Genomic DNA, 11,000 nt, shown 5'->3' on the forward strand with positions numbered 1-11,000 from the left:
GAGTGCAAAGCAGCACCACTGCTGGCCAAGGGGCCCATGCCAAGTGGCCCTGAGGCCACAAACAGCCGCCAGCACAGCTCAACACGGGCGGACCCCTCAGCCTGGCCTCAAGGGCTCTGAAGCCCCGGAGATTTGCACTTCCCGCCTGCAGCACCAGGATGGGAGGCCGCCCCTGAGCCTGCCCTGAAGGCAACGCAGCAGCAGCCAGGGCTCCACAGCGGGCCAAGCCCCTGCGCCTGCCCACACATCCTCTGCTGGAATCCTCTGCAATCCTGGCCACCCTCCTCTGCCATCTCCAGCCACCGGGGCCAAGCCTTGCTGCCACTGCTGCAGCTTCAGCGCTGGCTGCGCCTGCACTGCCACAGCTGCTGGGGAACACCACGGCACAATTCCACTCTGGGGCTCACTCACACCCACACACTGGGCTGCCTGCCATTGCACTGCTGCAAAATCGACCGATTCTGGTTCTTTTACATCCTATTTCTCTACTCAGGCTTGGTTTGTCTTTGCCTTGGGGAAAGGAATTATGAAGTTTTTTTGGTTTTTTTTAAGGGATGTTACTCCACTCAATGGAGATGAGTTTAACATCTCAACAGACTGGGAACAGCCCAAAAGACACCCACAGAGATAACGAGCAGCAACAAAACATCAACGCCCAGCAGCAAACAGCAACCAACAGCTACCCCAGACACTGCCCCCGGCACAGCTGGAGACACCTGGGCTGGAAAAGGCTGAGAAGGAAATCCAGCAGTGTGGACCTAACTTATATCAGAAGCAAAGAAATCTGCGTCCTATAGGAAACCAAATGCTAAACAAGAACTCGGCAACTTGGAAGCAATGAACAATAAACAATTTCAATGGGTTTTGGATGGTAAAAACTTAAGGATAAATCTAGTAAAACCCACATGTCATGGAATGATGTTTCTCTGCACAGCCGGGCTATATCTGGGTGAAATGATTTCTGTTGCACATCCTGGACAGAATCAATTAATGCCTTGATTCTCTAACACTAGAAATATTGTTATTAAGGAAGGGAATTAAGGAAGTTATTATTGAAGAATTTTGGTTCTTCTTGCAGTTTTGGTGACAAGATTACACTATTAGAATGTTTTTTCTTAATAATCCTACTTTTATATTGCCAGTTAGATTAGGGGTGTTCGGCTAGGCATGTGAGAGTCAGTTTTTAGTCGTAGGACAAGAAGTAGAAAAAATCTTTATGGCTTTGGATTTTTTTTGTAGGTGTGTGTGTGGCTGTTGTGACGGCAAAATTTTGGTATGGGTTCTATTCAACTTCAGGCCTCATTTTTAAAAACTAGAAGAGCTTTAAAGGTGACCCTTGAACTGGTAAAAAGTTAATGTTGTATTGTTAAAAAAAAAAAAGGAAGCTTTTAAGGGGGCCACATGTGAGTCACAGAATGGCTTCCCTGGAAGAGAAGCTTCATTCCAGGCAGCCAGGAGAGGAGCTTTAGAAATGCAAATTAACACTGCTGGGCAAAGTGTGGACAATGTACCTGGGCCTCTTGCCTGGGGCAGGAATTGGGCTGATTCCCTCTGCCCCTCACCCCAAGCTCTGCCTGCCTGCACTGATGGAATTTGCACAGCTCAAGGCAGAGCCCAGGGGGAGGATATCTGACCCTGCAACAGAAACGGGTGAAGCTGCAAAGGGAAACAGCAAATGGAGAATGTTGTGAAAACTTCACTAAAATAAGTGGGGGGGAATCATCCCTCTGCCCACTCCACCATGTGCTGTCACTGTCTGTGTTATACAGGGTACATTTGGACGAATGCAGGGAGCAGAACATCCATCAGGATGTAGACCAACAATGGGAATTCCTTGGGGAGAGCAGATTTCTTGACTTTCAACCCCAGAACATCTTTTGCGTTCAATCCTATCTTCTGGTGGCATCAAGGAGTTCTGGATGGTCTTGGAGGTCTTTTCTAACTTCAGGGATTCCATGATTTTAATTTCCTGTTGCCTGAAGGCGTCTTCCACAGGCAGATGATGAAAAAGTAAGGAAAAGACCAAAATTTTGGAGACAGTTTTTGGAAACTCCACCAAAAAAAGTTCTTCCCTTCCACCCAAGCAGGTGGAAGCTCAGCCGGCACGGACATGGAAATAGTTTTCTTTTAAGCTTGATTTTCTCTTCTTCCCTTTAAAATATCCAACACAGGGGTAAAAATAAAGACATTGAACTAAGACATGGGTGTGGTCATGGCAGAACACAGACATGGTGGGACAGAGACATGGAGAGCAACATGGGGACACATGGACATGGAGGGGGACATAGCCATTCATAGGGACATGGGTGGACACAGGCATGGATGGAGATGTGGGGAACAATGATAGGGATGGAAACAGGGTGGGGAGACAGCCATGGGTGAGGACATGGTGGGACATGGGCAGTGACATGTGGGGACATGGCCATGGCCGGTGCCATGGGGAGAACTTGCGGGGGATGTGGGGGATGCTGGGTTTGAGGGAGTTGAGGGTTCCTGGGAGGGACCTGGGGCTTGCTGAGGCCTTTGGGGACCCCAGGCCGAGTGGCTCTGGGTGTGCTGGGAGACCCTGGGGGAGGTTCTGGGGCAGCTGCTCAAGGACCCCCTGACCTGGAGCCCCAGCTGGGCATTGGGCTCCTGGAAGGGGATGAACGTCCTTGTCCCCAGGAGGGAAATCCCAGCACCCCCAGGGTGTCAGGGGCAGCTGAGGGGCCACAGCAGGGAGGGCAAAGCCAGAGAGAACTGTCCCCCTCCAAAACTGCACCCCAAAAATCCCAAAACTCAGGGATTTCTCCCAGAGAAAAAGCTGACAGGAGCTGCCAGAATAGAGGGAAAGGGGGAATGTGATCCCCAGACTAAGCAGGAGGGGCCTGGAACCCCCAAAACCAAGCACGGGGGAGGGGGTTCGGGATTGGTGGGATTGTATGGAAGGGGCAAAAGAATGGGGGAAAAGAAGGGGCTGGGATCCCCAAAGACTAGGGCACGGGGCTGGGAAATCCCAATTGTGTTAGAAGGGGTCTTTAGATTTGGGGAACGAGAAAGGGGGGAGAGAAAGGATAGTTCTCTGTCCTGCAGCACTCGTTCCCTGGAGCGATTCTTTGCGGCTTGGTGACGGTGGGGGAGAGGCGTAGATTCGCACTGGGGGGGTCCCCAAGCCCTCTGCTCATCCCACCGTGTCCATCTCTCTGGTGCCCCCCTCGAGCTCCCAGCCCGGCCCCGGCCGCCTGCTCTGCTCCGTGATGGATTTCTACCCTGCCCACATCCAGCTGAGGTGGTTCCAGGGCCAACAGGAGCTCTTTGTGTTGGCCACCGACATGGTCCCCAATGGGGACTGGACCCACCAGCTCCTGGTGCTGCTGGAAACCCCCCCCCCAGTGTGGGGTCACCTGCAGCTGCCAGGTGGAGCACGTCAGCCTGGAGTAGCGGGGGCGGATGTGGGAGCTGCTGTCTCTGCACAACAACGGCCTGCACAAATGGGCGGTGACGTTTCCTGGCTCTGCTCTCTGCTGCGTTCAAACCACGTCATGAACAGAGAGCAAAACTCCCCCGAATGGGATTTCCTGGGCTGCAAAGCTCGGCGAGGCCCGTGCCTTTTGTAACCATTCCTACACCGGTCCTGCTGAGTCCTTTCACTGGAATCTGCCCCAAGATTTCAATCACGGTGTGGGGCGGCTTCGGCCCCGCAGGGAGGCGGCCCCGATCCGAGGAGGAGGAGGAGGAGGAGGAGGAGCGGGAGGAAGAGGAGGGGTAAAGGAGGAGCAAGAAGAGGAGCAGCCAGAGGAGGCATCACGTGCGTCCATCGCTCTCTGGCTCTGCAGCCCGTTCGCGCCGGGAGCATCGCCCCGCAGCATCCCGCAGGTGAGCGGGGAGGGAGACGTCGCCCCGAATATCTTGGGCGGTCCCAGCAGGATTTTTTTGAAGGAGGGAGGGATATTTGGAGCTCGCCCGAAGTATCTTTGGCGGTTTCTGTTTCTTTTTATGAGCACGGGGCGGGCGGAGCGATTTTTGGTTCTTACAGGAGTCCAAAGCTGACTGGAAACCCCCTATGGGCGGATCCTGCGGGGGTCCTGGGAGGTTTTGTTTTTGGAGTTTCCCGGTGCAGCTGCCGGATAGGTGGGCGATGGAAGTCCCCGGAGCCACGTGGGGCTCACCCGGTACAGGCGGGGGAAGAGAAGCAGCTTTGAGAGGGGGAACGCGAAAAGGGAGGAGCCCCGGGAGTCCCTGACCCTGAAATGGGGGCCTGGAGAGGGGGGACCCCGACATCCGGGAGTGACGGGAGCCTGGAGAAGGGGCAGCAGAGAAGGGATGAGCCTGGAGTGGGGGACACCGTGGGACACCAAAGTGGAGACTCCAGAGGGAGGGGACCCCCGAGACCCCCGGCACCCCGGAGCAGAGTCAGGGGAGGAGGGACCCCAAAACCCTCGACATCCCTTAGTGCCACCCCAGAGAGGGGGACCCATGGTTCCCTCAGCAGCCCGCAGAAGGGGGACTCCCAGAACCCCAACGTGGGGGGAATCCCTGGGATTCCTGGGAAACCTGGAGGAGACCTCCAATATATGCAGGACCCGCAGCATCCTCAAGGGGAAAACCCAGGGAGGGATCTTTTTCCTCTGAGTCTTGATGTTCTGGTGATTTTCATGGACACAAGATACTTTGTGACTTCTAGAGACGGACTCAGGCAGGAGGAACTCTCAGGCCAATGTGTTCACCCCTTTTTTCCCCCTCAAAACCTGACTTCTTATTCCCAAGGCTTGGCCAAATGGAGGAGGAGGAAGCAGTGAGGAAGATGCTCCAGGCCAGGCAGGCAGGTGAGGAGGAAGTCACTGCCCCTTTCCCCTCTCCCCTGCTCCATCTCCCAGCCCAACATTGCTGCAGGACAGCTCTGCTGCCAACACCATCCTGCCAGAGATGGATTTCCTTCCCCTTCCCTCTGGCACGGAGGCAAATCCCCTTCCTTCCTTCCTTCCTTCCTTCCTTCCTTCCTTCCTTCCTTCCTTCCTTCCTTCCTTCCTTCCTTCCTTCCTTCCTTCCTTCCTTCCTTCCTTCCTTCCTTCCTCCCTTCCTCTTCCGCCACTTCCTTCCGCCACTTCCTTCCGCCACTTCCTTCCGCCACTTCCTTCCGCCACTTCCTTCCGCCACTTCCTTCCTAAATAGATATGACTCTCACTCTAGTGCTGAAAAGTTGGACAGATTATGTCCCCTCCCTTCCCTCCCTTCCCTCCCTCCCATTCTCTCCTTCTCTTTCCTCCCCCAGGCACTGAGCTGCAGATGGAGACCAGGGTGGACAAATCCCCACAGCAGAATCTCGTGGAAGAGGCCATTTTGAGTGGCTCCAAGGGGCAGGAATCCAACAGGAAGGAAAAGCCAAAAGAATCCCCCACAAGGAAGGGCTCCAAACCCAGCCCCGGGTGCTCTGAGGAGCAAAGATCCCCCCATTGCTTCATCCAGAAATCCACTCTGGTGGTCCATGAGCAGCTTGTTGCTGGGGAAAAGCCCTACATGTGCTTGGAATGTGGGAAGAGCTTCAGCCACACCTCCCACCTCTTCATTCACCACCAAGTACACACAGGGGAATGGCCTTACAAGTGCTTGGAATGTGGGAAGAGCTTCAACTGCAGCTCCCAGCTCATCCCCCACATGCGCCAGCACACGGGGGAACGGCCCTACAAGTGTGGGGAATGTGGGAAGAGCTTCAGCCTGAGCTCAGTCCTAGTCCAGCACCAGAAGATCCACTCGGGAGAACGACCCTACAAATGCTTCAAATGTGGGAAGAGCTTCTGCCATAGATCCAGTCTGATCGGCCACAAGAAGACCCACAGTGAGGAACAGACCTACGAGTGTCCCAAGTGTGGGAAGGGGTTTCAGACCAGGTCAAATCTCCTCATGCATCAGCAAACACACACGGAGTAGAGGCCCTTCCGCTGCCCTGACTGTGGGAAGGGCTTCAAGCACAACTTCACCCTCACCCTGCACCCTCCACACTGGGGAGAGGCCCTATGAGTGTGGGGAGTGTGGGAAGGGACAGAGCTCTGCCTTGACATCACACAAATGGACCCACCTGTAAGAGAAATCCTGCAAGTGCCCCGAGTGCAAGAAGAGCTTTGTGCACTGCTCCAACTCCATCCCCCATGGGAGGATCTGCTTTGCGTGATCCCCAGTGACCCCCATTGGGCAGATCCCTGGTGACCCCTATTCTGGGTGAACTCTTTTGAGAAGACACCTGGCTGGTGGTCTCCACATCCTCCTGATTCCCTGTGGGCACCTGGGTGAAGGCAGGGGCAGGCACATCCATTGGGACTCAGAATGACATCAAGAATTCATTGGGAAGAGTGGATTTGTTGACTTTCAACCCTAAAAGTCTCAGCTCTTCCATCCAATCCTTTTTTCCTGTGGCGTCAAGCAATGTTGGATGGTCTTTGAGGTATTTTCCAGCCTCAGTGGTTCCATTATTCTGATTCTCTATGGCCCATAGGTGTCTTCCACAGCCAAATAGTGATGGATTTGGGCAAAGACCAAGATTTGGGGTGGAAACCCCTCCAACAAAGGCTCCTTGCTGCACTGAACCCAACCCTACAGATATTCTCATGATGCTGACAAGTAATTCCTTTTCTTGAGCTTGATTTTATTTCATCCATTTTTATTCCCTACAAAAACATGAAATTGTAATAAAAATAAAGAAATTGAACAAAGACCTCTAAACTCAATGATTTTACTGTCATTTGGGGGAAAAATTTAGGGCTTGGGAGGATTTGGGGGTATTTGTAGGAATTGGAGAGGGGTTTCCCCTAAAACTGGGGCCATGCAGGCCAGGATCACAGAATCACATAATTAACCAGCTTGGAAAAGACCTTTGAGATCAAGTCCAGCCTATGACCCAACACCACCCTGTCACCCTGACCATGGCACTAGGTGTCACATCCAGTTTTAAACAGCTCCAGGGACGGTCATTCTACCACCTCCCTGGGCAGCCCATCCCAATTCCCAGCCACACTTTCTATGAAGAACTTCCTAATGCCCAGCCTAAACCTCCCCAGTGCAGCTCCAGGCAGTGTCTTCCTGTCCTGTCACTGTTCCCTGGGAGCAGAGCCCAACCCCACCTGGCCGCCCCCTCCTGTCAGGGACTTGCAGGCAATGATGAGGTCTCCCCTGAGCCTCCTGTTCTCCAGGATAAACACTCCTAGCTGTCTCAGCTGGTCCTCACAGGACTTGTGTTCCAGACCCTTCACCAGCCTTGCTGCCCTTCTCTGGACATGTTCCAGCATCTCAAGATCCTTCCTAAATTGGGGGCCCAGGACTGGACACAGCACTCAAGGCGTGGCCTTGATAATGGGACCTTGGAAAATGCTAAAGATAGATTCTGAAAATGTTAGGCTTTGTGTTTTCTCAGATCAGTGCATTCACGTAAGCAGTATGATAAATGATATAATTGTTAGATGTGATGATTGTTTAGTAATTAAATATAATTATTATATAATCATAGGAAGAATCATGAGAAACTACACTGGGAACTTAAGAGAGCTATGTTTAGCTAAAAATCTATGTATACAATAGAACAATATAAGTTTAATAATTAACATGTAAGTTATATAACGATAGAATATAAAAACACGTTCCTCTTCAATGTATGGTGGGATCAGATCTGAGGCGAAAGCGCCCCTGATTCCCAGAGCTCTTAATAAAAGCACCTACATATAATTGCCTGTGTGATTATATGTCTCCGCACGCTAACAGCCTCACCAGTGCCGAGTGTAGGGGAAGAATCAGTGCCCTGCTCCTGCTGGCCACACCATTCCTGATCCAGGCCAGGAGCCATTGGCCTTCTTGCCCACCTGGGCACACTGCTGGCTCCTGTCCAGCCTGCTGTCCATCAGTGCCCCAGGTCCCTTTCTGCCTGGCTGCTCTCCAGCCACTCTGTCCCCGGGCTGTAGCACTGCAGGGGTTGTTGTGGCCAAAGTGCAGGACCCAGCACTTGGACTTGTTAAACCTCACCTCGTTGGATTCATCCCTGGGATCCAGCCTGTCCAGGTTCCTCTGCAGAGCCTCCTACCCTCCAGCAGATCCACACTCACACCCAGCTAGGTGTCATCTCTATTTTCTGCTGCTCAGAAGAAGCAATGAAGTTAGCCAATAAGTTCTGGTTTTTTCCTTCTCCTGGTGGATTTTTTCATTTTTTTTGACACTCCAGAGGCAATTTCTGTGATGGCCTCTGTAAATTGATTCTATTTCACCAGCACCAGTAACAGGGCTGTGAATATGAGTGCTGTGAATGTGGCCTGTGTGGCTTTAATTGTCCTCAGCTTAGTGCTCAGGCACTTGTGAGTATTTAAAAATCTGCTAAGCATGAGTCCTGTGACAAAAATACTGAGTTCCCCATTGTGAAAGCACCGTGGGTAGCACTGATTGAAAGAGGCAATTGCAGTTGTACTGATAAAATTCAGGTGGCAGCCAGAAGAGGGGCAACAGCAGTTGTGATCTACAATTCCCAAGGCAAAGACAACAAAACCTTCCTGCTGTCACCTCACCAGGAGTAAAACAGTGCTGAGAACAGGGCTGGAACCCAATCCTTTCTTTCTCTGAAGGTTAGGTCAGGGCAGCACAGCCAGGTCCTGAGCAGTCAGGGAGGTTGGTGGGTGATTGTTGCTCTAATCAAGGAATTCAACGGAAAAAAATAAGTATGGTGCAATTGGAGTCTTGTCTTCAGTGGGTGGTGTTGCTGTGCTGGAGGGCAGGAAGGCTCTGCAGGGGGATCTGAGCAGCCTGGAGAGATGGGCTGAGGCCGAGGGTCGGAGGTTCCCCAGGGCCCGGTGTCAGATCCTGCGCTGGGGTCACAGGAGCCCCTGCAGAGCCTGGGGCACAGGGGCTGGAAAGGGCCCTGGGGTGTGGGGCAAGAGCAGCTGAGCAGGAGTCAGCAGGGCACAGCTCCCTGAAAGGCGCCTGCAGCAAGGGGGGAATCAGTCTCTTCCCCCACAGAAAAGCTATGGGACGAGAGGAAATGGCCACAAGTTGCGCCAGAGAAGGCTTAGATTGGACAGAGGAACAATTTTTTCCCTGAAAGCGTGGTCAAGCACTGGAACAGGCTATAAGGGCTGAGGGTGAGTCACATCCATGAAGGCATTTCAAGCATCTGTAGATGTGGCACTTGGGGGACATGGTTGTGGTGGCCTTGGCAGTGCTGTGTTGATGGTTGGACTTTGAGCTCAGAGCTCTTTTCTGACCTGAACAATTCTGCTCTCCTTAGAAGACTTTGCTTCTCTTGTGAGGTCCCATTTTTCTCTGTCAGCTCAAGCTCTGTGTCTGCGGAAGAGACTTTCCTGCAAGAGAGGAATTTGGGCTGGAGATGGGCTGCCCTCAATGGGGAAAGCATTCACCAGAACAAAACATGTTTGCATTCCTGTAAGAAGGGAAAAAAGGAGGGACAGCTTCTGTTTCCAGGATAACTTTGATTTGTTCCTTTCCACAAAGGAAAAGACAGCTGTCCTTTCAAGGGAAAGCACTTTGGAATGGCACAGGCTTGCTGGACATACAGTCTCAATCCTTCTGTTGACAAACCACACAATTTGATTAGGGGAAGGGGAAAATTTCCTATTTATTTTCTTTACCTAGATGTATTTCAGCATTTCTGCTTTAAAAAAAACCCAAACTCCACTACCACAACTTTCCAGAAGACAACAGATATGAAAAACAGAGAAATCAAAAGTTAGATTTTCAATCAATACGGAATAATGTTGGCTTTGGCTTTTTAAAGACAACCATTGCCCCAAGAGGCCTTGCTTTTATTTTATTCAATACTACCTTTCTTTTTCTTTGCCTCAGCAAATTGAGAGGTTTTTCTTTTCAAACTGGTTCCTGGGAGGCAGACAAGATTAATCAGAAATCATCTCTGCCAGTGGCTGTTTTCAGCACAGGCTGTAGTTGCCCAGCTGAGGCTGTGGCGGGCAGGTAAATGTCCCTCCAGCGTCCCTGTGGCTCCGTGCCTGGCACAGTCTCTGGTGCTAAATGCTCACACCCCAGACACTGAAAGACTGGAGCTGTGTTTACATCCTCCCAACCTGGAAAGGGAATGGAGAAGAGACATTGATATTTAAAAAATCCCAACAACACACACCCAAAATTCCAGTCCTGAGGTTGCCAAGCCTTGTCCATTATTTACAGGCTCACAGAGTACATGAGGACAATATTTATCGATGGAGAAGTGTCTGCATGTACAGAGGGGAGAGCAAGGAGTCAGTGGATCCAAGAGAAGAAGCCAGTGGAGATTGTGGGAAGGAAAGAGCTAAACACAGGGGGATGGTGAGGAGGGGTTGGATTCCCTCAAGGGACCTGGCAACTGGGAATGCCAAGGGCTGGAGAATGCCGGGAGGGAAACCCCCCAGTTCTGCCTATTGCTCTATATCCTCCCCTGTTCTAGGAAGCAGAATCTCTCCCTCATTCCACCAGTCCCAATCTCCATCCCCACCCCTTCTATGGGTTTTGGGGATTCTGTGGGATTGTGTATTTTGGGGTGGGATTGAGGATTTTGAAGTGGGATCGAGCCCTTTTGAGCCTATGCCAACTCTCCAGCCGAAAGCCCCAGGAGCACCAGGGGGCTCCAGCCAGACCCTCTTCCCCTCAGCAAGGGACTCACACAATCCCTTGTCCTGCCCCCAAAATCCCTGGGGATCCCCCATCCATCTCTGCATTCCCCCTTTTCAAGATCTCCAGACCAAAGGATTGGAAGCTCCCACCCAGGGTGACCACAACCCCCAAATTTATATCTCCACCCATCACTTTTCCCTCCATTCCCCTTCCTGCTTCCCCCACAGTGGGTGGGAGCAGGCAAGAGCCCAGCACTGCCCCAGCCCAACCGGCCCCAGCTCCATCCCTGCTTCCCCTGCAGGATGTGATAGGTTTGGGTGGAGGGGGGCCAAAGGGGTCCTTGGGGGAGGAGGAGCTGGGATGGAGGAAGAGGGATGAAGGAAGAGTGGATGGAAGTAGGAGAACAAGGAAGTGGAGGAATGGGAGGA

General features: G+C 52.2%; 1 pseudogene; it reads left to right on the top strand.

The window, feature by feature from the left end:
* LOC102043268 overlaps window positions 1-11,000 on the top strand; it is a 33,677-nt pseudogene that overhangs the window by 12,489 nt on the left and 10,188 nt on the right.

Source organism: Geospiza fortis, unplaced genomic scaffold, assembly GCF_000277835.1.
Source record: "Geospiza fortis unplaced genomic scaffold, GeoFor_1.0 scaffold290, whole genome shotgun sequence".
Lineage (NCBI taxonomy): Eukaryota > Metazoa > Chordata > Aves > Passeriformes > Thraupidae > Geospiza > Geospiza fortis.